The following is a 26,327-nucleotide window of genomic DNA, read 5'->3' on the forward strand; positions in this document are numbered from 1 at the left end:
CTCCAAAACTAACTCATGCTTTTGACTCGAGTATGAAGCAACGGAACCTGTCCCATTCACAGAAGAAGAACTTATGGATGCTGCAAAAGCAGTGAAATGCAATAAAGCGCCAGGACTTTATGGCATATTTGCAGAAATATTGAAACTATTGGCAATCGAACGCCCTCTTTTGCTGCTAAACATGTACAACGCATGCTTAAAAGAAGGATGTTTTACAGAAATTTGGAAAAAAACAAAAACTAGTATTAATAAGTAAGGGAACGGGAGATCCAACATTAGCGTCCGCTTATAGACCGTTATGTATGCCGGATAGCGCAGGAAAACTCTTTGAGAAACTGATAAAGCATAGGCTTAGCGAAGCCGTAGAGAACAGTGGCGGCCTCTCCGACAGGCAACATGGTTTCAGAAGTGGCAGATCTACCTTAGGAGCCATCCAAGATGTAATAGCTAGCGTAGAACATGCCCAGGCAGGTAATCGATACTCCAAACGCTTAGTATTACTAGCCACACTGGATATTAGAAATGCTTTTAACAGTTTAAGTTGGGACGACGTAATTGAAGTCTTAAAGGTAAAAGTCAAGATCCCGAATAATCAATTGAAGATTATTCGTAGCTATCTAAGCAATCGCGTGCTCTTATATGAATCTCGAGAAGGGTGTAAGACTAAACAAATAACAGCAGGTGCGGCCCAAGGATCAATACTCGAACCTGAACTTTGGAATATAAACTACGATGAAATCCTTCGAATAGAGATTCCTGAGGATGTGCATTTAGTGGGATACGCAGATGACATTGCAGCTGTAATAAACGCCCGAAACACTGACGAAGCCAAAAGGAAGTTAAATCATGTGATGATCCGAGTTCAGACATGGCTAGAAGACCTGGATTAAAGCAGGCCACAGAGAAAACAGAGCTAATCCTTCTAACCAACAGACGTATCCCATTAGAAGTAGACATACAAGTACTCGATGCCACTTTATCGACAAAAAGAGTGGTTAAATACCTAGGAGTGCAATTAGACACAACGCTAACTTACTGGGTGCATATAAACCATGCTACCACAAGAGCTGCCAAAGTAAGAGGCAGGTTAAGTAAGCTCATGGCAAACTTTAGGGGTCCAACGCAGAACAAGCGAAAACTTTTAATGGACACGACGAACTCGATTCTCTTATACGGATGCGAAATATGGGCAGATTCGCTTAGGGCACAATGCCGGCGGAAAACTCTGCAGTCTGTGCAACATACCTGAGCTCTCAGAGTGGCTTCGTCATACAGAACAATATCTGAACAATATCAGCGATGTTAGTTATTAGCGGGACCATCCATATAGATATTCTAGCGCAGGAGCGCACATAGAGATAGGAGGCAAAAAAACACAGGAATCCCAGTATCACGCTTCTCCGATATTAGAGTTCAAACGCTCACACTTTTGCAGGCAAGATGGAACTCTGAACGGCATGGTAGATGGACAGCGAGACTAATACCCGGCCTAAAAAAGTGGGTAGAAAACAAGCACGGTGAGGTTAACTATTACCTCACACAGTCTTTGTCCGAACATGGGTCCTTTCGCAAGTATTTGTGGCGAATGGAAAAAGTGAGCCAACTAAACTGCAAACTATATGGAGATACTGAGTATGATGATGCGGAACACACCTTCTTTAAATGCGAGAGGTGGAACGTAGAGAGAACAGGTCTGCAACGAGCTATTGGTGTATTTACATCTGAAAAAATTGTCGAGAAAATGATGATAGACGAAGGAAAATGGAATGCCGTCGCAAATTTTGTGGAGGATATTATCCGAAAAAAGAAGCGAGAAATAGAAAGTTATGCTAAAGAGCATTGTGCATAGGTTTCTCAAAGCAGGCGACCCTGGACGCAGGGTGAGTAAGTAAGTGTCCTTCTTAGGACGCCATCTTGGTCCTCTACCTCGAAGCAATGAGGAAGCAGTTCCGGGGTGAGGGTAAAAATCCAAGAGAAGAGGAGGGATATTTTTGGTGGAATCACCACACACGTAGTAGCGCCGGTTACTATATGGTGCGAAGACATTTTTAACCTAACCTCACCGCCAAAAAAATAAAACTCATGCTTTTGTATCGAAGTACGCGGTCTTAGGTATAGTTCAAAAAACCTAATATTGCTTCATTTCAAATCCACTCTATAAATTGTCGCAAATTGAACACTTTTTGTATTTTAAGGTAAGAAATGTAATAAAGCAAAGTAAATGAGATGTCTGCATACATAAATGACAATGAACATACGGGCCGCCCGAAATCAGTAATCACCGGAAACTCCATCAAAATTGTTCGTAAATTTATCAAAAATGCACCGAATCATCATTGAAATTCATGGAATCTTAGTTGAATATCTCCAAAACATCGATTTGCCGCATTTTAACTGATCATTTGTGCTTATGGAAGGCCTTTGCACGTTTCTTTCCACACAAGTTAACTGAGGACCAAAATTGCTCAGAATTCAACATTCGAAAGACCTCATTAAAGAGGCGAGAAAAGACGAGAACGTCCTTTACAACATGAACCTGAAACTAAGCGTGAAAGTGTCGAATAAAAGGTCCCAGACGAGCCACCACCCAGAAAATCCTGTTTGGATAAGTCAAAAATTAAGTCGATGCTCATTTGTTTGAACGATTCCAAGGGAATTGTCCACAAGGAGTTCGTGGCAACGAGCCAAACCGTCAATGCAATTTTCTATCTTGGCGTTTTTAAGCGTTTGTTGCATCGCATTCGTCGAATTCGCCCTGAATATTGCGAAGGAGGAAGCTGGCGCTCATTGCATGATAATACACCATCTCATCGATCCACTCTTGTGACTAATTTTTTGACTAGAAATCGCTTCGTAACCATCAATCACTCACCGCTTTCACCTGATATGGCTCCCTGTGTCTTCTACCTATTGGGAAAATTGGATTTGGCCATGAAAGGAAAACGCTTTGCGTATGTACATAGAGGCCATTCAAAAGGCTTGTATCGACATCCTGAAGGACAATTCGGTCAATGACCTGAAACACTCCTTCGACAAGCTTTTAGCTCGCCAAAAACAGTATATCAAGGCCAGAGGGGACGGCCCATTTCCTAAATGCAAGTTGCGATGCATATTTACAACTCATATACATAGTTCCCAAATGCATTCGTGAATTTTATGGCAACGCCTCATGTTCCTAATCGGTTGGCAACTCATTTAGATGCGCATAAAATGTCAAAATCGTGCATCAGTTTTGTTTGGTATGAAAAGCGTGTTCAAAGAAACTACAATGGCAGAGTAAGTCGCTTTATTTATTATAAATATGCTATTAATTTGTTTATTTATATATTATTTGAATCTTTACAATTAATTGAAAACGTATATTTATATCTATGTTACAGAGAAAAGAAGTGGACACATGAACGCAAAAAGTTATTAATTACGACAAGACTTCGCCATGAAGCTGATTTTAGCGGCAAACAAAAGAAACGAAATACCATTTGGGAAAATATATTGCGAGAAATTAAAGATGTGGAAAGCTCTTTTCCCTTTTCCAGAGGCGATATAACTAGATGTTTCTTAAACCTATAAACGCATCAAAAAAAGAAACAATACATCTGGTGAAGCTCCATCAAACCGGGAATACTTTGACGAAATAGATGAAGTTTTTGGGAGCCGTAGCAGCATTAATGTGCCATTAGAAATGACTGATTATTCTTTCGAAGAAATAACTATAAACCCAATGATTTCTTCTCCGGTTTCTTTAACAACTGAAGAAGACTTAACGCCCACAACATCAAGGAAAAGAAAGAGAAATGACGTGATTTAATTTTTGGAAAAATAATCGGAAAAGGATGGTGAGGTTCTGGATAAGTTGCTTAAACTTGAAAACGAAAAGCTAGAAGTCGAAAAAGAAAAACTTGCTGAACTGAAACAACTTCGTGCCTTATTCGAAGCGATAGGAGAGAAAAACCGTGAATTATCTCTAAATCAATAAAAAATCAGACTGTTTTAATTATAAAATTTTTTTATTATAAACGCTAAGCTACCTGAAGTTAATAAAATTTTTTTTTTTTTTTTGTGTTTAACAAATTTTGTCTCATTTAAGAAATATAATTTACCATTTCAGCCTGAAAACAACGCTGCAAGCCATTTCGTTTCTCTTGTGCTTCATCTCTTGCCAGCGATGGAACGCTAACGCCAACTTATGACTCCTCTTCCTCCAGTTCGATGAAATGAGTGTTATGCTGTTTTTCATTAAAGATAATCACATTGTGTAGAATCATACACGCCAAAACGATTGTTTTTGGAACATAGATAGGCTGCGTCGCCTAAGAAATGATGACTTGGGGGAATACTTATTTCGCCGTTAATTATAGCTGTTCGAAGTGGGCTTCTTTGCCATACTGAAGCGTCATGACATCGTCCGGGACAACCGACAAAGGCGTCCAAAAATTTCATCTCGCTGTCAACAACGGCCTATACAAATTGTTTATTATGTACTTATATATATGCATAGTTTGATAAAATATCTGTATATCTACAAAGTTACCTGTGCAATGATGGCAAACATTCATTTTCTGTTATAGAAACTAAAGGCATCGTGTTTTGGCTGTGATATAGGGATGTGTGTCCCATCGATACAACACAAACGGAAATATGTTGTAACGACTTTGTGAAAAACCATCCGCGATCTTTTGTTGAGTTGCAGTAGTACTTGGAAATTTTATTAAGGTCGATTCAGTATCCCTACGTACAGTTGGCAACTGAGGTATGACAAATTGATTTCGAATTGCACCATTTCTCAACCGAAAAACAAATTTTTTTTGCATATCAAAAAAATTCAACTAAAAGGAAGTTCCTTTTATTTCATGTTTTTAAAAATATAATTTTTATCTTATGTACATTATTTAAGAAATTTATTTCAAAAGTATCTTTTTCTTTTCTGCAAAGGCCCAATATTCCTTAACCGAACTATGATCTACTTTTCCACTTTTCTCAGTTTTAGTTCAGAAAGTTGCAATGCATATTCAGAATTTCCTTTTAAAGTTAAGAATTTAACTTAAATTGGAAATTTCTAAAGGACCATCAGCCGTTCGAGGGCGGCTTAAAACTATAGGTCCCTCTATCTGTGTAAACAAATAGGAGGAGGAGGGCGGCGAAATATCCAATAAAGGGTGTTAGCGCCAATTTAACCTACATATGTATATGTACATATATTATTTACTGGAAAATTTTTGTAACATACATATGTACATACATATATACATACGTATTATGTTGATTGAAAAAATGGGGTAAAGTTTTGTCGAGAGGGAATTGCCGAAAAGCGAACGAAATTCTTTTGGCCCACATTTTATTTATAGATGTACAAATGAATATGTATGTATGTACGTATCTATTGGCTACACAGAAAAATAAAGGCTTTCGAATGAGAAGCCACAAGGTATGTATGTAACTACATATGTATGTATGAATTTATACATAAACGAATTTACGCGCACCTTCTTTCAAAATTGCAATGCAACGAATTCGGCAAAAGTAGACTACCTATTTGGTTTGCCCCAATTTATTTTTATTTTTTCTTGTTTACCAACTAATACTTGTTGATTTCGGAGCTTTTGTTATGAAAGCCGCTTGAAGTGCGAAAATAACGCCTAAAAGTTGGCAACGAAGTGTTTACAAACAGTCACGGCTTGTTGACTGAGTCGAATTTCATAAGGTTTGGCTTACTATGTATAAACAAAAATGGATAATAAATAACAATAATAGAAGTTTCTATCTAAACATTTAAATTTACCAAACGTTAAATGTTCAATGTTCATATTCCATATGCCATTTTGATTCTTTTCAAAGAATATGAAAACTAAATCGAATTTTCTTCATTGCATTAATTTTAGATGAACCAGTGCAAAGTTAGTTATGTTGGTTCTCGCAGAGCACAAGGATGGCTATAACTTCTCCTAAAGTTATATTTTTGTTAATATTATCTAGCAACTCGGTATTGTTAGCTTAGTAAAAAAAAAAGAAAGTGTGTGGTAGTTCACGGAACCCGCACGATTGAAGTGAAACTTCTTTTATCAACAAATCAATAATTTAACTATTATTTCAATATAATGCATGCAGAAGTCATGGAAAGCATGGAATGGAATTTTATTAAACAGAATTATTTATTTATTTTAATATAAAAAGAAATGAATTTATTGTACTCAATTACATTTGGTTCTCGGCATTGTCATTATCATTATTGGATTCGTTTTCCAAAAATGAAACAAGGGCTTTATGGTAACTGAAATACGTAAAAAATGATCTACATTCTAATCTATCAAGGTATCGATGAAATACTGCATCAATGGTAGTTCCGCATCTTGTTGTTGGTACTACAAATTATCACTTATCGTACAACCGGAGGATTCACTGTCACGGTGTTCAACAGTAGCTCTTAATTTTTTACGCTCCAAATACTCACGTTGCCGTTCAGCACCTGTTTTCGGTTTCCGTTTTTGTTGATTTGATGCCATATTTAACAGAAATCAATCAACAAAACAAAATATGTTTGTAAGATTTGCTCAAAACTACACACACACTCTATGACGCGTCTCGCGTTACTAATATAATATTGTGTTTGGGATAACTGTCAACTGTTTCCACCGAAATGCGTTCGCAAAGTGTATGGTCTTTGGTATGGTAAACAGATTTATGATACATTATTTTGCGGCGACAGCACAGCGCGATAGCCCAGCGGCTAGCAATGTGGGCTTCCGATCCGAAATCCTTGGTTCGAATCACAAGAAAATTTTTTTTTTTTTTTTTTTTATGCATTTATTTCATTTTGTTTTATGATATGTTTATGAGCAGATTTTTTTCATGGCAGAAATACACTCGGAGGTTTGCCATTGCCTGCCGAGGGGCGACCGCTATTAGAAAAATGTTTTCATTAATTTTGCTTTCACCGAGATTCGAACCAACGACCTCTCTGTGAATTCCGAATGGTGATCACGCACCAACCCACTCGGCTACGGCGGCCGTCAATCAAATGTCATATTTACAAATTACATTCGATAAGAATGCAATAATAAACGACCGCATTACATTCACGACGACACGCCACGCCAGTCTTTTAACAGATGGCGCTGGCATAGCGTGAGTTTTACGTAGTTTAGCGTAGTTTTACTCCTCACAGCGTTTCATCCACGCCACGCTTTTAACAGATGGCGCTGGCGTAGCGTCACATATCGATGAAACGCTATGGTTTTACTCCTCACAGCGTTTCATCCTTCGAGACAAAAGAAGCTTCACTTCAAAAATTTGCAAAATCACTTATTTTTTCATGGCTCTGACTAGCTCTGGCCAAAGATTTTAACAGCTTCTCGATTTTTTTTAAATTCATTCAAATGAGCTTAACGGTTTCTAAGTTTATACAAATGAGGACAAAATGCTTTAAAAACTTTGTATTATATCAAAAATTACAAAAATTAAATTTATTTAACTGTACCTTAACTTGTATTATTCTCAAACTTTTGTTGTATTCAGTAATGTCTGTTGTTGTTGCTGAAACATTTCATGCTGTGCCGCCAAGTTACTTTAATCATTTCGCCATTAAAATGTTTATATGTATTACACGCATATGTATGTATATATGGGCATATGTATAGGGTGATCCTTTTTTACTTATTTTTTTTGAAGTGAAAACTTCTTTAGAATCGTTGGGAGTGATTTGGGAAAAAGTGAAACGAAAAAAGCGACCAACTTGGCTACGAAGCGTTATATTATATGTTGATATAAACGTAGCGACGAACTAAATAAAAATAACTTTTATTTTTTCTTGTGATTCGAACCAAGGATTTTAGATCGGAAGCTCACATTGCTAGTCGCTCGGCTACTGCGTCATGCTGTAGGTGCTGGCCTAAAAGTTATTTAGTTACGAAGCGTTATATTATATGTTGATATAAACGTAGCGACGAACTAAATAACTTTTGGGCCAGCGACGACAGCATGGCGCGGTAGCCGAGCGGCTAGCAATGTGAGCTTCCGATCCAAAATCCTTGGTTCGAATCACAAGAAAAAATTTTTTTTTAAACAGATATTTTATTTTATTTTATGATATGTTTATGAGGAACTTTTTTTCATGGCAGAAATACACTCGGTGTTTTGCCATTGCCTGCTGAGGGGTGAGCGCTATTAGAAAAATAGTTTTCCTTAATTTTGGTGTTTTCACCGAGATTCGAACTGACGTTCTCTCTGTGAATTCTGAATAGTAGTCACGCACCAACCCATTCGGCTACGGCGCTTGTTTAATTTTACTGCTGCAAAAATGAGGGAAAATATTTGAATAAAGTTTGCTTACTGTTTACACATTTTCCAAAGGTGACGGAGAACAAAAAAAAAAGTCGATTTTCAAACAAATACGAGTGCATATGTGTAATTGTGTTAGAGTTTCGGTCACGCAGGTTTTGCTGGGGACGCTCATAATAGCAACCGCGTGTGTATTTTTATATTCGTAAATATTTTCATTTTTAAATATTTACCGCAATTATCCCGAAAAACAATGCAGAAAAGTGTCGTGAATATCGACAGAAAAAAAAATCAATAAATAGCATCACGGAATTCATTCACGAAAATTTAATAAAGTATACACCAGAAGTATCGCGGATACTTAGAAAAGATTACGATAAAGTTCCAATGATTTTAAGTAGCGATTTTAACGTAAATTTTGCATTAGACACAGCGGTTCCTTCAATTGACTTTCTCAATACAACATTCAATTTAAAAATGTGTAACAATCGCACTGAACCGACAACACGATCAAAAACAACAATTGACGCGGTATTTCAAAGATATGTTGACAACATCGAAACCAAAGCATTTGTATCATATTTTAGCTATCATAAGCCACTCGTATCATTTGTTGACATTGAAAACATTGAGGATGAATAATAATAAAATGAAGAAAATAAAATATGAACTTTATAGCAATATTATAATGAACCTATAATTATCCCGCCCCTAATGCTGCTTTCGTCTCATTCTCTCTCAGTTTGTCTTACGGAAGGTTTCACTTCTATCCCGTCTAACCGTTAGACTGGTATTTTTTTTATTTTATTTATCTAAGATATGTGGATGGCGGCCGCCGTAGCCGAATGGGTTGGTGCGTGATTGCCATTTGGTTCGAAACTCGGTAAAACACCAAAATAAAGAACAAGTGTTTTCCAATAGCGTTAGCCCCTCGGCAGGCAATGGCAAACCTCCGAGTGTATTTCTGCCATGAAAAGGCTCCTCATAAAATATCTGCCTATCTCTATGGAATGAAAGTTCTAAATTCAAAAATTGAATTCTATTACAATAGAACGTAGGCTTAAAACCAAAAACTAAAGGTCAGAAATACTATACTATACCTATTATACAAGGTGAAGTCCAAAATAAACAGGACTGGCGTCTTAAACATGTTTTTTGATTTTTACCAAATTTTTTATGAGCACTAAGCATTGGAAATTACATTCCTAGCTGACTTGTGAAAGTTTGGTGGCATTCCGTTCAGAGGATGCAAAGTTACTACGTCTAAAGTGTCAATATGTTATAGGACATAAGTTTCGGGACAACAATGAGTTTCGAACAAATATGAAAAAAGTTTATGGCGATGATTGTCTTATCTCGTGGTTCATGAGGGGTTTACACGTTTCAGAGATGGTTGTGGGGGCATAAATGACAATGAACATACGGGCCGCTCAAAATCAGTAATCACCGAAAACTCAATCGAAATTGTTCGTAAATTTATCAAAAATTAACCGTGATCATCATTGAAATTCATGAAATCGGAGTTGAATATCTCCAAAGCATCGATTTATCGCATTTTAACAGATCATTTGGGCTTACGAAAGGTCTGTGCACGTCCCATTGCCCACAAGCTAACTGAGGACCAAAAATTGCTCAGAATTCAGCGTTCGAAGGACCTCATATAAGAGGCGAGAAAAGACGAGAACATCCTTTCAACATGAACCTGAAACTAAGCGTCAAAGAACCGAATGGAAGGCCTCAGACGAGCCACCACCCAAAAAATCGCGTTGGGAGAAGTCAAAAATTAAGTCGATGCTCATTTGTTTTCACGATTGTAGTCTAGCATCATTGTGAAAAGAGCTCAGAGTTGTGGCCAACTTTGGGACGTTAACCGGCTTTCAGCAAATTTGAAGGAATCAGCTGATTGGCTGATGTATCTCGGCTCATGAGAGCGGTTTGTTTACGAAAAAAATTAGATTATGTTTACCGATGTTACTTTGAACAACGGCTGATTGGAGGATTGTGAGAATACGTGTGAAATAGGCGTGCACTATTCAGCTCTCAAATCTCCTATGACGTGGCAGCCATTTCATATGATGGTGCACTGATAAAATTCTTTACTTTGGAAGGTTTATCAGCAACATACTTACTTAGTGTTGCCATAAATTTTAACTGTTGAAGAAGTTTTTAATAAGCAAAAGAACAAAATATATGCTTTAACTTCTAAAGACGCTAAAAATGTTCTACCTAGGGTTCAGCGGGGTGGGAGTGTCTTGTAAAGGTGTTACATCTCCTCATTTCCGCGAAAAAGAGGTTAAACCCGGAGCGAAACTGTACCGGGAAGATGTCTTAGAAGGCGTGGTGAAGCGGTTGAGCAGCACTCTCTTCAATGGAGAGCGTTATATCTGCCATCAAGGCAAAAACCACCCAGTAGTGGCTAAAAAACGATATTGCTAGGTCCATAGCCGCAGAAGATTGGCCGTCTGGAAGTCCAGATCTGAATCCATTGGAATACAGTTTGTGGCCTGACATGGCCTGTCGAAGACTTCACAGAAATTTTGAGAGAATCAAACAATCTTTGGTTCAAGCAGCGTCGTCAAAATCCATGAAAGCCGTGCATGCTGCAATAACTGAATGGCCTAATCGTTTGAAGGCTTATGTAAAAGCAAATGGTGACCATTTCGAATGATTTTTTTTTTTAATATTTACATAATTAAATAAAAGTAACTTCGTTCAAAAAAGTATGTATTATAATTTCATATCTGTTAGTGTTTCATATCTGAAAGTGTTAAAGCAATCTGGTCCTTCATCGATGGGTTTTAGAATATAAAAGTGGTCGCAAAGCGTTGAAATTGAAGCATTAGTGGACGTTTGAAAAGTACAACTGCGAAAATCGTTCGATGAGTGCATGACACTGTTTGTGAAGATCCAAGCTTAACTTAAGGGGTCATAGTGGTCTAGAGTTCGAAAATTTAGAGTATTTTCAGGAATTTTTTACCCAAACAAAAAAAATGAGAAAAGGATATTCTAATTTTTTATGCTTTTTATTTAACTTACAATACAACTTACATACAAAAAAACAAAAATTTTTTAATATTAATAATTTTAAAAATGGCGCTGAAGTTGACCCTGCCGAAAAATTAGACCTGGACGGTGTTATCCATTTTGGATCTTCTATTTATCGGAAACAGAAAAACCAAAAAAGTGATTTATCCGTATGACTGTAGCTATGTCCCGCTACTAGAACCAAAACAAAATTGATAAAATGGCGCGGTTTTGAATTTGACACTCTAAAAATCGGGTTTTTTGATAAAAAGAAACGAAATAATTGAAATAATTATATTATTCTAGTATGGGCGATATCCATTGATGTTGTGAACAACAAATTTCAGACGATGCGATTAAATTGTTTTTTTTTTTTGACAACTCCATGCCGAAAAAAGTCGTTTCGAGATAAATGAGGTTAAAATTTGGGGGAAAGGAGCGCGCGGACTGCTCTCTACTTAGTAAATGGGCTGCAGAAGCTATAATATTGGGAATTTCCGCATGAAAATTTCACAGTATATTCTTAAGATGAAAAATGAAATTAAAATTTGAAAAGATCGAGCCAAGGAGCACCAGGAGATTTGGTGGCTCCTAAAACACTCAGGCTAAAAAGCGCATTGTATTTAAAGCTGTGGAAAGGGGGTGGATAGTCAAGGAGGGAAGGAAAAAAGTGTCAGAGAAAGAGATAGGAAAGAATAGAGACAGAGATAGAGATAGTTAGTCCTGTAAGAACTTTCCAGATTCTTTGGCAAATCTGTAAATATCCTCCAGTTTTAGAGAACGAATATTACTCATTCTTATGACATCGTAACCCAAAACTCGTAGCCGTGCTCTAGCAAAGGCAAGACACTCAAAGAGAAAGTGTCAGTGCTATATACCTCCTCCAAGCACGACAACCACATTGGGTCCTCAATAATTCCAATGGTGGTCATATGCTAACCCCATGGGTTGAGTCCTGTAATGATACCGACCATCAACCGAATGTCTTTCTTTCTAAGTTTTAGTAGAAAGTTTGACAGTTTTCTGTTCGGACTTGTCACAAAACACTTTGCAGTTCAGCGTTCCAGACCGGACCATCGCTCTTTATGCAGATTGCCTACATAATCGCTGATCCAATTCATGATTCCTGCGGAACTGATTCCGATTATTGGATCTGGCCCCTGTGGGGGCACCGCTGATCCATGGTTGGCCAATTCGTAGGCGATTTCGTTTCCTTGAACACCGGAGTGTCCCGGAACCCATATAAGTACAAGCCTGTTTTGTCTTGCGACAGAATTGAGCTTCTTCTTACATTCTTGAACAATCTTTGAGGTTTGCTTCGCGTTCTCCTGGGCCTTCAGTACAGCCTGACTCATTGGAATAAGGGCATTGAAGCTGAGAGAGATTGCTACCCTAATACAATTGCAAATGCAAACAAACATATTTTGTATACAGTGCCAATTCATCTCTAGCCCGCCACTCTTGAATATTGCCAATCAAAGCGCCAAGCAGTGGGAATCTTATCCACTTTACGCTTGTTAGCCAAATTATCCAAATTGATGTTTGTACAAAAGGCGAAGAAATTACTATGATTGCATTAAATTGTTACAATATCGCTGACTTCTCGGACCACAAAAATGAGCTTAAGGGACTAAAGTGTTTCCTGGTAAGCCACTTAAAGTATCCTAAATTCGAGAAAAACAAAATTAATTCGGAAGAATTTTATAGGGAACTTAAGTATTTTCAAAGTAAAATTGAAGAAACTTGCGTAACGCGCAATGCAAATGGCTATCAAGTTGAGCGCTTGAGAGCGGAAGAATTTAGTTCCATTGTAGCTTTTCGGTCGCCCAATTAAGTCACTGGCATTAAAACTACCTACATTATTCTGTGTGGAAAATTGAAATGATTTCAATTGAGCTATGTAGCCATTTTCTCAGGCCTTTTTTGTTAAGTATTTTGCTCAAACTTTTAATTTTCTAACCAATAAAAATTGAAAAGGCGTTACAAGTTGTAATTACAGATGAATACGGGTAGAAGAAAAATAGAAATATATTACATTAGTTTAGATTGCATTCTTTATGAGGTTTGCATTTCGATCTCATGGTCTTTTGTGCCCTCTTCTTATAACAGTACCTCATCCAGACCCAGTTCCCTTAGTCAACTCACGATGGAGCTGGGTTGGATTGAGCGTGTGTGATTTTCTTCTGGCTGCAGTTGACCAAGATGTCTCAACCTTTTCCGCGCTATAGCGTTACATTCAAGGAGAAGGTGCATTGGAGGCTCCTGGAAATGGTCACAGAAAGGGCAAGATCCGTAGACCAAATCCCGGTCATGTGCAGAGGACTTCGCAGTCTGCAGTGGCCTATGAGAATACCCGTGAGCATTCTCCTTGGGGGGAGTAATGAGTTTTACAACCACTTTTAGTTGTACCCTGCCAGTAGGGACCTCGCCTGGCGTAGCTCCATAGTGGGGTGCCAGCCAAGAAAGCTTCTTCTTGATGGTGTGTTGTCCCATAGAAAGGAAGGGCTCAGATCCTATTAAAGACGAAGCCGCAGCCTCTCTCGCCATTGCGTCCGCTACTTCGTTCCCAGTTATGCCCCTGTGTCCTGGAAAACAAATAAGTCGGACGCAATTGTGGTACGATACACCCAAGAACCAGTTGGGATTTGATCTCCCATGACGATAGGGCCATGCGTGCCGCCTGACTGTCACTCAGAACGGCAATTCGCTCATTCCGGAAATTTCTGTCTAAGTTTATCTCGGCATATAGGCAGATGGCACACATTTCCGCTTCGAAGATGCTTGCCATTGGCACAGAGCGCTTGACTCTGAAACCGTAAAATCCAGAGCCTGTACGTTCTGGAGTCTTCGAGTCATCTGTGTACCAGCGCAGGGTACACTCCTGGAGTTTCTTTTCAAATACATGTCTACTCCAGGTTAACTTACACTGTACAACATTTTTGAAGTCATCGAATGTGCACTCCGTTTTGACTTCAGTTTCTGAGAGTACTTGTCACAACTAACAAAATTGCACTTGGGTTTTTTTGTATTAGCTCGGATTCCAATTTTATAGTGTTTTGAATATATTTTATCTAAAACTTTATTTTGAGCACTTTCTTCAATGAAAATGTAATTTTTCTCACTTCTATATCGCTTAAGCCGATTGCAATTTTATTTTCCTTTCTTCAACATAAATGTAGGTAGAGACTACAAAAAAATCTGTTAAAAAAACTACATCAAATGCCTTAAAAATGAAAAAGTAGAGAGAAGTTAATGTCTATATAATAGTCTAAGCAATCAAAATTTTATTTTTTCTTTTAAATATTGTAAAAATGATTTGTATCAACAAAAATTAGTGTATTTAAATAGTGTTAATGTGTATCCAGACTACTATTTTAGTGTGAATACTTTTAAAGAATTTCGAATTAAAAACAATATTTAAGGAATTTAGTCAAATTAAACATTTTTGACGATAGATGTTATCAAATTTTTCATTCGGTTTTACTATTACTATTACTATTGACCCTAGTCATCGATAGGTATTAAAATTACCCCGTATTAAAGCACTTATCAACAGCTTTCATTTGATACCCATATTGTACATACACAACCAAAGGTTACCCCGGTCCACGTTTTGACCTATATCTCGAGACCCCAGTCACGGATCGGCATGAAAAATACTCTGTACGAAAGCATTCACCAACAGCTTCAATTTGATATCCATATTGTACAAACACATTCTAGGGCCCACGTTTTGGTCTCTATCTCGATACCCTGGTCACGGAGCGGCATGAAGAATACTGTGAACTAAAGCATTCACCAACAGCTTCCATTTGATACCCATATTGTACATACACATCCGAAGGTTACCTGGGTCCACGTTTTGACCTACATATATCTCAAACCCTATCCACCAATAGGTACCTTATGTTACTTCTATCACCTCCAAAAACATGTGGACAAAGTTTCGTAATAATCGAGTAAGTAGTTTTGGCGTGAAAGCGTAACAAACAAACTTACATTCACATTTATAATATTAGTAGGGATTCAAAAGAGCAATCATACCGTTTTTAATTTTTTCCTTGCTTAGTTTTGGAAAGATTTTTTTTAGGCATTCAAAGACTTCATCACTATGTTTGACGGCCACTTCGACGAATTTCTTAGCAATTCCCAATTTTATATGGAGTGGTGGCAATAGTATATCATCAATATTTGTTATTAAAGGTTTATTGAATAAATTTAGCCGTTTTTCGTTTTCAGAAGTTCTTTTTATCCAGTGTTTACATTGATATTGATCGATTTTGCTTCGCGAATCCCAATTACAAAGGAAGCAAAAATATTTTGGGAAACCACCCTTAGAAATAACACCTTGCAAAATGTTTACTACTTTTAAGTCACAGCATATTTTCCATTTGTGTTCATTATATTTAATTTTCTCTAATATATCTTTTAGCGTTTCATACGTTTCGTGCATATTTGTACCCAATGCTAATGGAATGGACGGTTTTTTGTTAGTTTTGTGCGACAACACAACCTTTAAACTTGAAACTGAGCCGTCTATGAATAATCACCAGTCGCCAGCGACATACTGCATTCCCAGTTTATTCACTAGACCTACAATATCATTGCAGTAAGTAAATGTATTTTTGTCATCAATGGTATACAAATCCTGAAATTCAACTTGACGTTTCCGATAAGCCGTGGCACTAACATCCTGCTTTGTGAGTTTCCTACTTTTCAAAAATGAGGTCAACATTTCAGAATTCCGTTGTGATAAATCAAGCTTTGCCACAATATAATCCATTTCGTCTTGCGATAAAGGTTTTGGTTGATCATCTTCTAAATTTGGTAACCAATCGGGGTCTTGAAAATTTGATGCATTTGTTTGCTCAAAATCAAGTTTCAGAGGAAATATTCATGACGCAATAAAATTAGAACCCGAGCTAATCTAGAAAAACCCAAATGAGATTTTGCTAGTTTCGATAAGTACTTTCAGAAACTGAAGTCAAAATGGAGTGCACATTTTATGTGTTGCACTGTGTTATTGTTCAGTTCAACTCTGAACTTCTTTTCGAATTTAAATACTCTAGTCATGTTATCTCCATGTTTTTAGATGACATCAATTTTCCTCTCCCGAAGCCGTCCCCGGTAATATTCAGCAGGATATGCTGGGCTGATTGCAGATCATTTAATTTCGCTGACCAAACCAATAGCAACCCCGTCTATGCTGATCTCTTCCATCCCTGCTAAAACTCTTTTCCTGGTGAGAGGAGTGATCAGGCCCGACGAGAGGGGGAGGGGGGGAGGGATCGGGTACTTTTCCTCCGGGCCCGGAGTTCTCAGAGGGGCCCGGACTCGAGATTATACGTATTTATATGAATTAGACATTATTGGAAAGGGCCCGCATTTGCAATTTTCCCCCGGGGCCCGGATATGCTCTCTACGGCCCTGGGAGTGATGCCTATTTTGGACGAGTTTATATGCAGACCCACCCCAGCCCGCCATATTACATATTATAGTTTTATTAAAACAAGCGAAACAGTCTATTAAGATCAGCATCTGGAGCCTCTGTTGTTACGCCGACGGTTTTTCAACCGCATTTACAATACCTTAATTAGCAGAATGGAAAATTGAAAGGAGATGACGAGCACGGCATGTCAAAATCTGCAGTGACAGTTAGTCTATACCAAAGGTACAGAAAAATGTTCTAACCTATTGAAAAGTTGACCAGGAATGTAAGTTGAGACTTAATCTCAACGCAAATGGTTTCACTATACTTTGGGGGTCAAGTAAGCGAACCCTCTGATGATATAACAGGCAGTGAGCCCACTGGTCACCGAACGGATCCAGATCCGGATCTATACATCCAAATTTTGCGCAGACTGTTAGAGAGATCGGAAACCCCTTCTAGTTCTTGGGGGACATCAGAATTCGTTTTAGAGGTATGGTTCCTTCGGCAAAGTTTCTTATTTTGATCCCTAGAATACGATTTTCACAGAGCAATGAGCGATTTTTAAATCGACCCGCCCTAATATATATATATATAATTGGCGCGTACACCCTTTTTGGGTGTTTCGCCGAGCTCCTCTTCCTATTTGTGGTGTGCGTCTTGATGTTGTTCCACAAATGGAGGGACCTACAGTTTCTCCGAACGGCAGATATTTTTTATGAGGAGCTTTTTCATGGCAGAAATACTCTCGGAGGTTTGCCTGCCTCGGGGCGACCGCTATTAGAAAAAACTTTTTCTTAATTTTTTGATATTTCACCGAGATTCGAACCGACGTTCACTCTCTAAATTCCGAATGGTACTCACACACCAACCCATTCGGCCACGGCGGCCGCCTTAGCAAAGAGTAGAGCATGGAAAATACTCTTTTGACTCTCTTACTGGACTATCCGGTGTTGCGATAAAACCTATCATACACTTCATAAGAGAGTCTAAATGATGATGAAAAATTACTGAGGTTCCTGTATTACACAGAAGTACGACAACGGACCTGCATGGTCTAAGTGAGTTGGCTATTCTAGCCGACTGCCACAAAAACCAAACCTAACCTATCGAGAAGTATTGGAGGAATAGAGAAAACCAATAATGAAAGAAAATTGTAACTCCTTGAAATTTTATAATCAGCTCTAAAAACTATGTAAAAATTATCCACTTAGAATAAAAAAATTATCTGAATTATTAATATAATAAAATTTCTTAATGTAAGAGTTGTTCTTTTCCGTTTGCTTCTTTGTTGGTGTATCTATATTTACCAATGCGCAATACACTCCCGTATGCAGTATAACCATTGCCCTTTAGCAAGTAAAGCTCATCTGGAAATGAACTTTAATGACCCAGCGGGTGCATCATTTAACTTGTTCTGGTACTAATGGTTCACTTGTTTTGGCGGCAGAAAATTTACGCTGAAAGAGAAATTATATTTATATACAAAGTATGAGCTTATAGTACGTAGCACACAATGCAAATGATATTATTTGATTATAATATTGTAATAAGTACTACTTAAGTGAATTACTCGCATCCCTTATTGGAATAGTCGCAAAAAAATTAAACATTTCGCGTCAAGGCCGCGCAAATCTGTATATGTAAATGTTTACCGGTCTCCAACTATGTAGCCCTTTTGCTGCTTCAAGAGTAGTAGTTGCACAATTCTAGTGCCCAAGTATCCCAATACTCCTCGAAAAGGTATGCAGCAGTCAGCCCTTCCGTAAAAAAACCACTCAAGCTGGCCAGATAGTGGTAGCATGTGTCCTTAACTCCTACCCACTTCAACTCACCAAAACTCCGATATTAAAGTAAAAAGTTAGCCTTAACGTGCCCAGTTCACCCTTGTCACTAAATTCGACGAAAATACTGCCATTAATCTAAACGGCTATGGGTCGATCTTTGATTTCTTACGGGGCAGTAGTCTGGAAGAAGTAGACGACGAATCAATCAGTAATAAATCTACTAAAAGGTTACAAAGACATGCGGGTGTATGCATAATGGAAGCCATGCAATTCAGGCCAAGCATTTATGGTTTTCTGAGCTTCCAAGTGAAACGGCTTCACCTCAACGACCGGAGGCCACCTTGACCCACATGCTGAGTTCAAAAATCTGCATTGTAAAAGTGAATTTTTACCGATATGTATACCGATACATATTTAATACATTTAATGGTAGATGTACGTAATATTAAGAACTGATTAAACGCCTACAGTACTAATTGAAAGTCATGGGAACACATCTTGACGGGCAGGTCACCTCAACGTTTTATATCTTCAACGGAATTCAGTCAATTTATCTGATTTCCTGCTGTCATTTGTATTGCATTGAAATGTGTCAGCGACATGTAAATATTGACAAATAACTTCAACAATTTGTCTCACACCAAGGTTTCTTGCGTTGTACACTTTGTTGTTTGTGTAGCACAAACCACTTAACAAAACTGATATTTATGCCAAACGCCCACACACTATTTAGTTAAGAGGCAGCGACGACTGGGGCAAATGTCGTAAGGTTGGCCATAACTTTTGACCAAGAAAGTAACTGAGCATCGCAAGTATGCCCTAATACGACTGTTGACCCCAATAGATCCTCATCTAAATAAGGAAGCTAAGCCAAAACTTAAAACATACAAATAAACAATAATTTTGTAATATTCACTGAGATGCTCCCCAAACTGGAAACGGTGTAACAAAGCTTTATGGAAAACGAGTTATTTGTAAACAGATTTTGCTAAAGTAGTAGCAGTCGATTGCAACATCAAAAATAGCAATGCAAAAAATACCCAATCATTGCATAAAGACACAGCCACACCATTAAAAAGTAAAATAAAAAAATGCCGACCAACAGCCGGAAACGAACCGATGCCGATGCCGATGCAAAAGCCACTGCAACGAATATGCAATCGCGCAAATTGGGGAAAATCCCGAATTCTGAGGCCAGGCGATGCAATAAGTGAGATGCAATAAATGCTGTGAAAAAAACTGAAATGTAAAATGTATGTATGTGAATGCATTGGCTATAAAAGCAAAAAAAAAAGTATTGGAACTAATTTTTAGTCGTTCGCTTGCGTTGTCTGCACTTTTTGCTTTTCAGCTTTTCAGTTTTTGTTTTGTTTTTTTTTTTTTTGTCTAAGACACACAAGTTTCATGCTTCAACTCAATGTTGGCCAACTGAAACATAAAACCAACAAAGAGGCAGTTGACTTTCATGCTCGCTTTTGAAACATGGGGATATCCCCAACAACAATTGCTTTGTGCAAGAGTCGGAAAGCAAACTATTGACTCAGCGTCAATGCAACAATTTTGAGCGATTTTTGCCATTACCTACTCACCTCTCACATAAACGTATTTATGTATATGTATGTGAACGCATACATTCATAAAATGCAGTGAGAAGCCAAACAACTCAGCGAACTTTTTAGTTCATGAACTGGGATTTGATGAACAAAGTCACACCAGTACGGAAGTGACTAGAATTGTACCAGTTGCAAAACTACCAATTAGAGCTATACGCAAAATAAATATTCTTAATGATTCTTAAATGAGAATGCTTCAAACATTATGGGGTTATATACAGTTAGAAATTTCAATAATTCGATTTTGATTTTTATTTATTTTTTTCTTAATGTACATATATTTAAGAATACACACAGAAAATTTAATATCGCTCCGGGAAAGATTTTTTCTCAGCTATAATTTTTTTTTTTTCATAAACAATTTAAGGCCAAAATTTTGTCAAAAAAAAATAATTTTGTGTATTCCTTCTATTAATTACTAGATTTAACATTCATTTAACGAGGTCTGTTTAGTTTTTTTTTAGTTTCCTTTCCAAATAAATATTTTTATTAATACTAAGTCTTAAAATACTGGTAAAAGATAACATAATATGTGTACAAATTTTAAGGTCGATAAATTTAAAAGTTTTCTCAGAAAAATTTCTGGAGAATTCGCTTTTTTCGGCCTTCTAACGTACGAGCCGCAGAACTTAATCGCGCAGGCACAATACAAGAGCGTACAATTGTTGGTGTATTCCGATAATATTGACATCATCGGCCTTAACAACCGCGCTGTTAGTTCTGCCATTTCCAAACTAGATAAAGAAACAAAGCGGTGGTGAACGAGGACCAAACGAAGTACCTCCTGTCTTCAAACAAACAGTCGACGCACTTTCGTATCGGCACCCACGTCGCTGTTGACAGTTATGATTTCGAGGTTGTAAAAGACTTCGTTTGTTTAGGAACCAGCAACTGAGTAGTAAAATCTTCTCTCGACAAACAAAATTAACACTCTACAAGGCTCTCATCATGCCCGCCCTACCGCATAGCGCAGAAGCGTGGACAATGGCAACATCCGATGAAGCGACGCTTAGAGTGGTTGAGAGAAAGATTCTGCGCAAGATTTTTGGACCTTTGCACGTTGGTAACGGCGAATATCGCAGGCGATGGAACGATGATCTGTATGAGCTTCACGATGACATAGACATAGCACAGCGAATAAAGATGCAGCGGCTACGCTGACCGGGTCATGTCGTCCGAATGGATACAAACGCTCCAGCTCTGAAAATATTCGATGCGGTACCAGCTAGTGGTAGCAGAGGAAGAAGAAGGCCTCCCCTGCGTTGGAAAGATCAGGTGAAGAAGGACTTGGCTTCACTTGGTGTGTCCAATTGGCGCCGATTAGCACGAGAAAGAAAAATATGGAACGACTGGCACGCTTTGTTAAACTCGGCCAAAATTGCGTAAGCGGTTAGCGCGCCAATGTAGAAGAAGAAAATACCTGGGGCTCAACTGTCCTCAATAGCGAGTGCTCCGTTGGTGCTCTCTGATAAGGTTGAAGTACCTGAGACTGATCCTGGGCAGAGGACTAACGGGAAAGCTCAACGTTGAAGAGAGGATTAGAAAATAAAAAGTCGCCATGTATGGAAGCAGAGCGCTATCGTTGAAAGATATGCACTCCCGCCTAAAGCCACATTTTAACTATATAACACAATTATAAAGCCAATTTTGTTGTATGAACTTCTTGTCTGGTGGAACTCGCTGGAGAGGAGGACGTCGATTAAGAAGCCGGGGAGTATCCGGATGCAGACGGGACAGAATAGACGTTCTGTGATTAGCTAGGATGTGCACTCACCATGGAGATGTGCGGAAAGTTTCCAAAGATATTAGAATGTCCGTAGTAAGAGTTTTGCCTGCCCCGGGTGCCACATTTAACATTGAGTTAAGCGCCAGAGTAAAAGTGGTCCGAATCGCCGCACTGTTTTCAGTGAGGGCAGATCTTTGGCTCGATATTAGACTCATTTGGGTTCCTGATCATAGTGGCATATCGGGAACCTGCTGAGATAAAGAGCAAGAGGATGGATCTTCAGAGGATTTCGCCGCGAAATGAGAGGATTGTGGTTCCCTTGAAAATCTGAGATCTTCTCATGGAAAGATAGGCTTCACGTCAACTTAGCTACCGCTCGGTTAGTGCACAAACGTGCGAAGTCTCAAGATTCTTCTCACCGCGGGTAGATCGCAGGCACTCGAGAGAACTTCTAAGCCAAAAAAAGCCGTAGCCCTCGAATTTTGGGAATATGCTATATGCCGGTCATTGTCCGATTGTTTTCTTCAGCCTAAGATTCAGATATCTTGGCTCTCACTTTTTTGCTACAAATACGGATATAGCAGATTTGAAATCACTCACCTGACGAATTTCATCAGTAGCTTGAAGCGGTAAACGCATTACCTGCATTGCATTTGCATTATTAAACTACCATATGTTTTATTTTTAGAACGACTTTCTGAAACTGTAATTTTTTTGTTTTATTTGCAGTTATTTCCGTCACAAATAGTACTAGAATTTCGTGGTTCTACAATGAACAAGTTCAATAGCTACTGCAGAAGTTAATGCACAGTCTCATAATTGACATTTCGTGCAATATCGCCATGTTTTAAAAATACCAGTTGCAAAAAGGTAGAGAAAAAGAACTGCTTCAGCTGCAAATCAAAATGCAGTATAGTGAAGTAATTCAAGACCAGTAGGTTTGACTGTAGGGAAAGCATGTATACACACATGTTTACGTACATAAATACACTTAAATCAGCCGGCAGTGTTAGCAACTGCGTGTAAGCAACATGCATATGAATCAGTGTATAGGATCTCTCTATTTCCATGGACTGTTTGTCTCACCAATGATTTGCCCCTGCAGTATAATGCCCTCATACAAATCCCAACTACTGCATAAGTGTATGCGCATACACAAAACTAAATATGCGCATGCGTGACATTTTACAGTGATACCTTAAATGAGTGGCATCTTGAAGATTAAGAAAAGAGCCAATTTCGTTTTTAGTAAATACGTTCTATATATATATATAGAGGGTTTTCCAATAACAGGTGTTACAGGTGAATGGATTGCGCTATCCAGAGATGATTAAGAATTTTTTATGGCCGGAATTGGATGGTATTGATCTGGTCAACGTTCATTTTCAACATGACGACGCTACGTGCCACACAAACAACGAAACTATTGATCTTTTAAGGGAAAAATTTCCCAAACGTGTTATTTCTGAAAGAGGTGATAGGGCAGCCACTTTGCAATTCGGTTGTGGAAAATTTCATGAAACGGATATTGTCCTGTAAGCGTGGTCGTGGTGGTCATTTGCCTGATGTTATTTTCCACTAATAACGGGGCATACCTTCCTCTTTATAATGAAATAAACATCCGATGATATATATTCAAATATAGCATTTTTTTTAATATCAAAATAACACCTCTTATTAAAAACCCTATACTTATAAGTACTTATATAAAAATGTAAGTTCAGTCTAAATATTTTGTATGCCTATTGATTTACGTAACCTGTAATCAAGTAAAATATACTAGGTTGTTGAATACGTTTTGCAATTCGATAAGAAAAACACAATTTTATGGTCAATATGCTTGGTCGAAAGAGATTCCAATTTATGAATTCCATCCCTGGAGTGAGAATATGGAAGGGCTGCAAAATATGCTTCCTCAACTGTTATGACCTCATCATTTAATGAAAAACGATTTCCACGCATGCATTTTTTTGGGTCTAGAAACTGATGTAAGTGGCTCGAGGCCAAATCTGGTGAATACAATGGATGCTCTAACAATTTGAACTATAATTCATAGATTTTAGCCATTGTCAAAATGCTTCTGTGACGCGATGCATTGCCGTGATTAAAAACATTTTTTTTCTTTTGCAAACTTTTTTTCACGAATTGTTTTCTTAAGCTGGCTTAATAGGTTAAAACAATATTCAGGATTTATTGTTTTACCAGTTTTCAAGTAGCACACAAGAAAAATTGCTTTCGCATTCCAATAAACTGATGCTAACAAGAACCAGAAATCGGCCAAGATTCTGGACACAAACTCGTCTCGGAGCCAAGGAACCAGGTTCACACAACTCGATTATCTCTTGTTTTGATTTAGATCGTGGTAATATTCAAATCTTATTGATTGTGATGAATCGATGCACAAAATCCACCTTATCCTTTCAAAAACGCTCTAAATGTTGCTGAGAAACTCGCATTCGGATGTGTTTTTGTTCCATTCTTAACAAATGCGGCACCCATTGTGCTCTCTGTAGATTCTTTTGAGCTTTCTGAAATCCAATAGTTCAAGCAAAATATTGTTTAAATAGATGCTTACACAATCAGATAAATTTCCTTTGCTTTTAAAGCTTCCAAAAGTAAAAGTTCAATCACTGCACGATTCTCGATTTATTCCATTGTAGCAATTACTGTGACACGTCGATACTAAATGGTTTGTAATCAAAGAATAAATTGACAGATGGAAATGAAGCTTCACATGAGTTCATATGAAGAGTGTACCAACATAACAAAAAAAAAAATGAGACTATTAGCAACGCCTTCTCTTATCGAACCGCAAAACTTATTGAACAACCTAGTATAACTACCTCCTTCATGCAGCGAGGTAAAAATATTTCTTGTGCAATCAAGTGCTGAATGTCAGATCAGCGATTGCGCCAGCTCTCGAAACATTTCTAGAACTCTATTTTCGGTATAGCCATCAGAATCGTCTTCCTTTCGCTTGTTAAAATACGTTCCGCGTATTGGTTTTTTGACTCCTTCAAACAGAAAAAATTCGGAGGAAACCATATCATGTGATTTCGATTGCTGTTTGATAGTATTCCTTTTGTGTTTGGTCAAAAATTCATGAATAATGATGACCCTGAGCGATGGTACGTTATCGTGGTGCAAAATCCTCGAGCTGTTATCGCACACATCCTTTCTTTTTGGCGTATTGTTTCACGTACGATATATCTCATAACGCCTAAATAATAGTTTTTGTTAGCTGTGTGAACTTCAGGCAAAAATTCGTGGTGTACAATACCGCTATAATCCATGAAAAATGTGAGTATCACTTTAATATTTGACTGAAAATGACGTGGTTTGTTTTTGGGCATGGCCTTTTTATGACTTCCTAATATTTTTTTATGACTTTTATAATAAAAAACACCTTAAACCGTGATATTATTTTTACATTGTTGGTAAATGTGCAAACGATTATAATTTCCTTCCTAGTAACCCTAATCAACTAAATCGATTTTCTCAAAAATGGTGTCTACTTATGATATATCTTAGTACTAGTTTGATTAAGAGGTTACATACGTCCAAAATTTTCAGAAGGTCGATTTTTTCCATATTTGGAAAGTATAGTATATTAGGAATACACTGTGAAATTTTCATCCGGAAATTCCCAATATTATAGCTTCTACACAGCCCATTAACTAGGTGGAGAGCGGTCCGCGCGCTCCTGTACCAAACTTTGAACTCGTTCTTCTCGAAACTACTTTTTCCGGCACGGTCTGCATGATAACTCATACAGTTTTTAATATTTTTTGATGCATTTTTTTTTTATATATTCGAAAGTATTTTCTCTATAGATTTGATTTTTGATATTTATATTAAAAATTTTTATAAACATAATTAAAGTGTGACATTTATTACGTAAAACGCAAACAAAATTTTTCGAAATTCAAAAATCCGGCTCGACAACAATAACTACAACTAAATTTTACAAGAATTCTTTTACTTTTTACAGATCCATCAACATTTCAAGGAGAAATAATGCAGACCGTGGGGCAACTTTCTTATTGTACTTTGGGTGACGTGATTTTTTATATATCTACTAATTTTTGTAAAGAAAAATGAAAATAAATTTTCTTAATATATATTTTTATATTTATTTCTATTCTTATCCTTTCTAAAAATTGTTTTTCATTTAGAGCATTTTTGGCGCTGCTGAACGTATGTAACCCGTTAATGTTTCCATTATCGAATGAATACTGTGCATGCTTATACCCATACGAGTGCTTGATATTGTATGAATGTATGTACATACATAGGTAAGCAAACATGAAAATTTTGTGCATTTGATTTTTTGCACGCAGTGACTCATTTTGGGTTATTTATTGAAATTTGATTAATTTTGGGCTGAGCACCTCACTTTATTGTGCTTTGCATTTAAATGCGCGGGGAGCGTGTCTCGTGTAACCCACTATCTACATACATACATAAATATCGTA

The 26,327-nt window shown here is 37.6% G+C and overlaps 2 pseudogenes; one reads left to right on the forward strand and one right to left on the reverse strand.

Moving 5' to 3' along the window:
* Nucleotides 1–3,210: 3,210 nt before the first annotated feature.
* Nucleotides 3,211–3,976, forward strand: LOC129241888 (uncharacterized; annotated as a pseudogene).
* A 43-nt stretch (nucleotides 3,977–4,019) lies between these two features.
* Nucleotides 4,020–22,500, reverse strand: LOC129241889 (uncharacterized; annotated as a pseudogene).
* Nucleotides 22,501–26,327: the final 3,827 nt, after the last annotated feature.

The sequence above is a fragment of the Anastrepha obliqua genome, chromosome 3, assembly GCF_027943255.1.
Source record: "Anastrepha obliqua isolate idAnaObli1 chromosome 3, idAnaObli1_1.0, whole genome shotgun sequence".
NCBI classification, from domain to species: Eukaryota; Metazoa; Arthropoda; class Insecta; order Diptera; family Tephritidae; genus Anastrepha; species Anastrepha obliqua.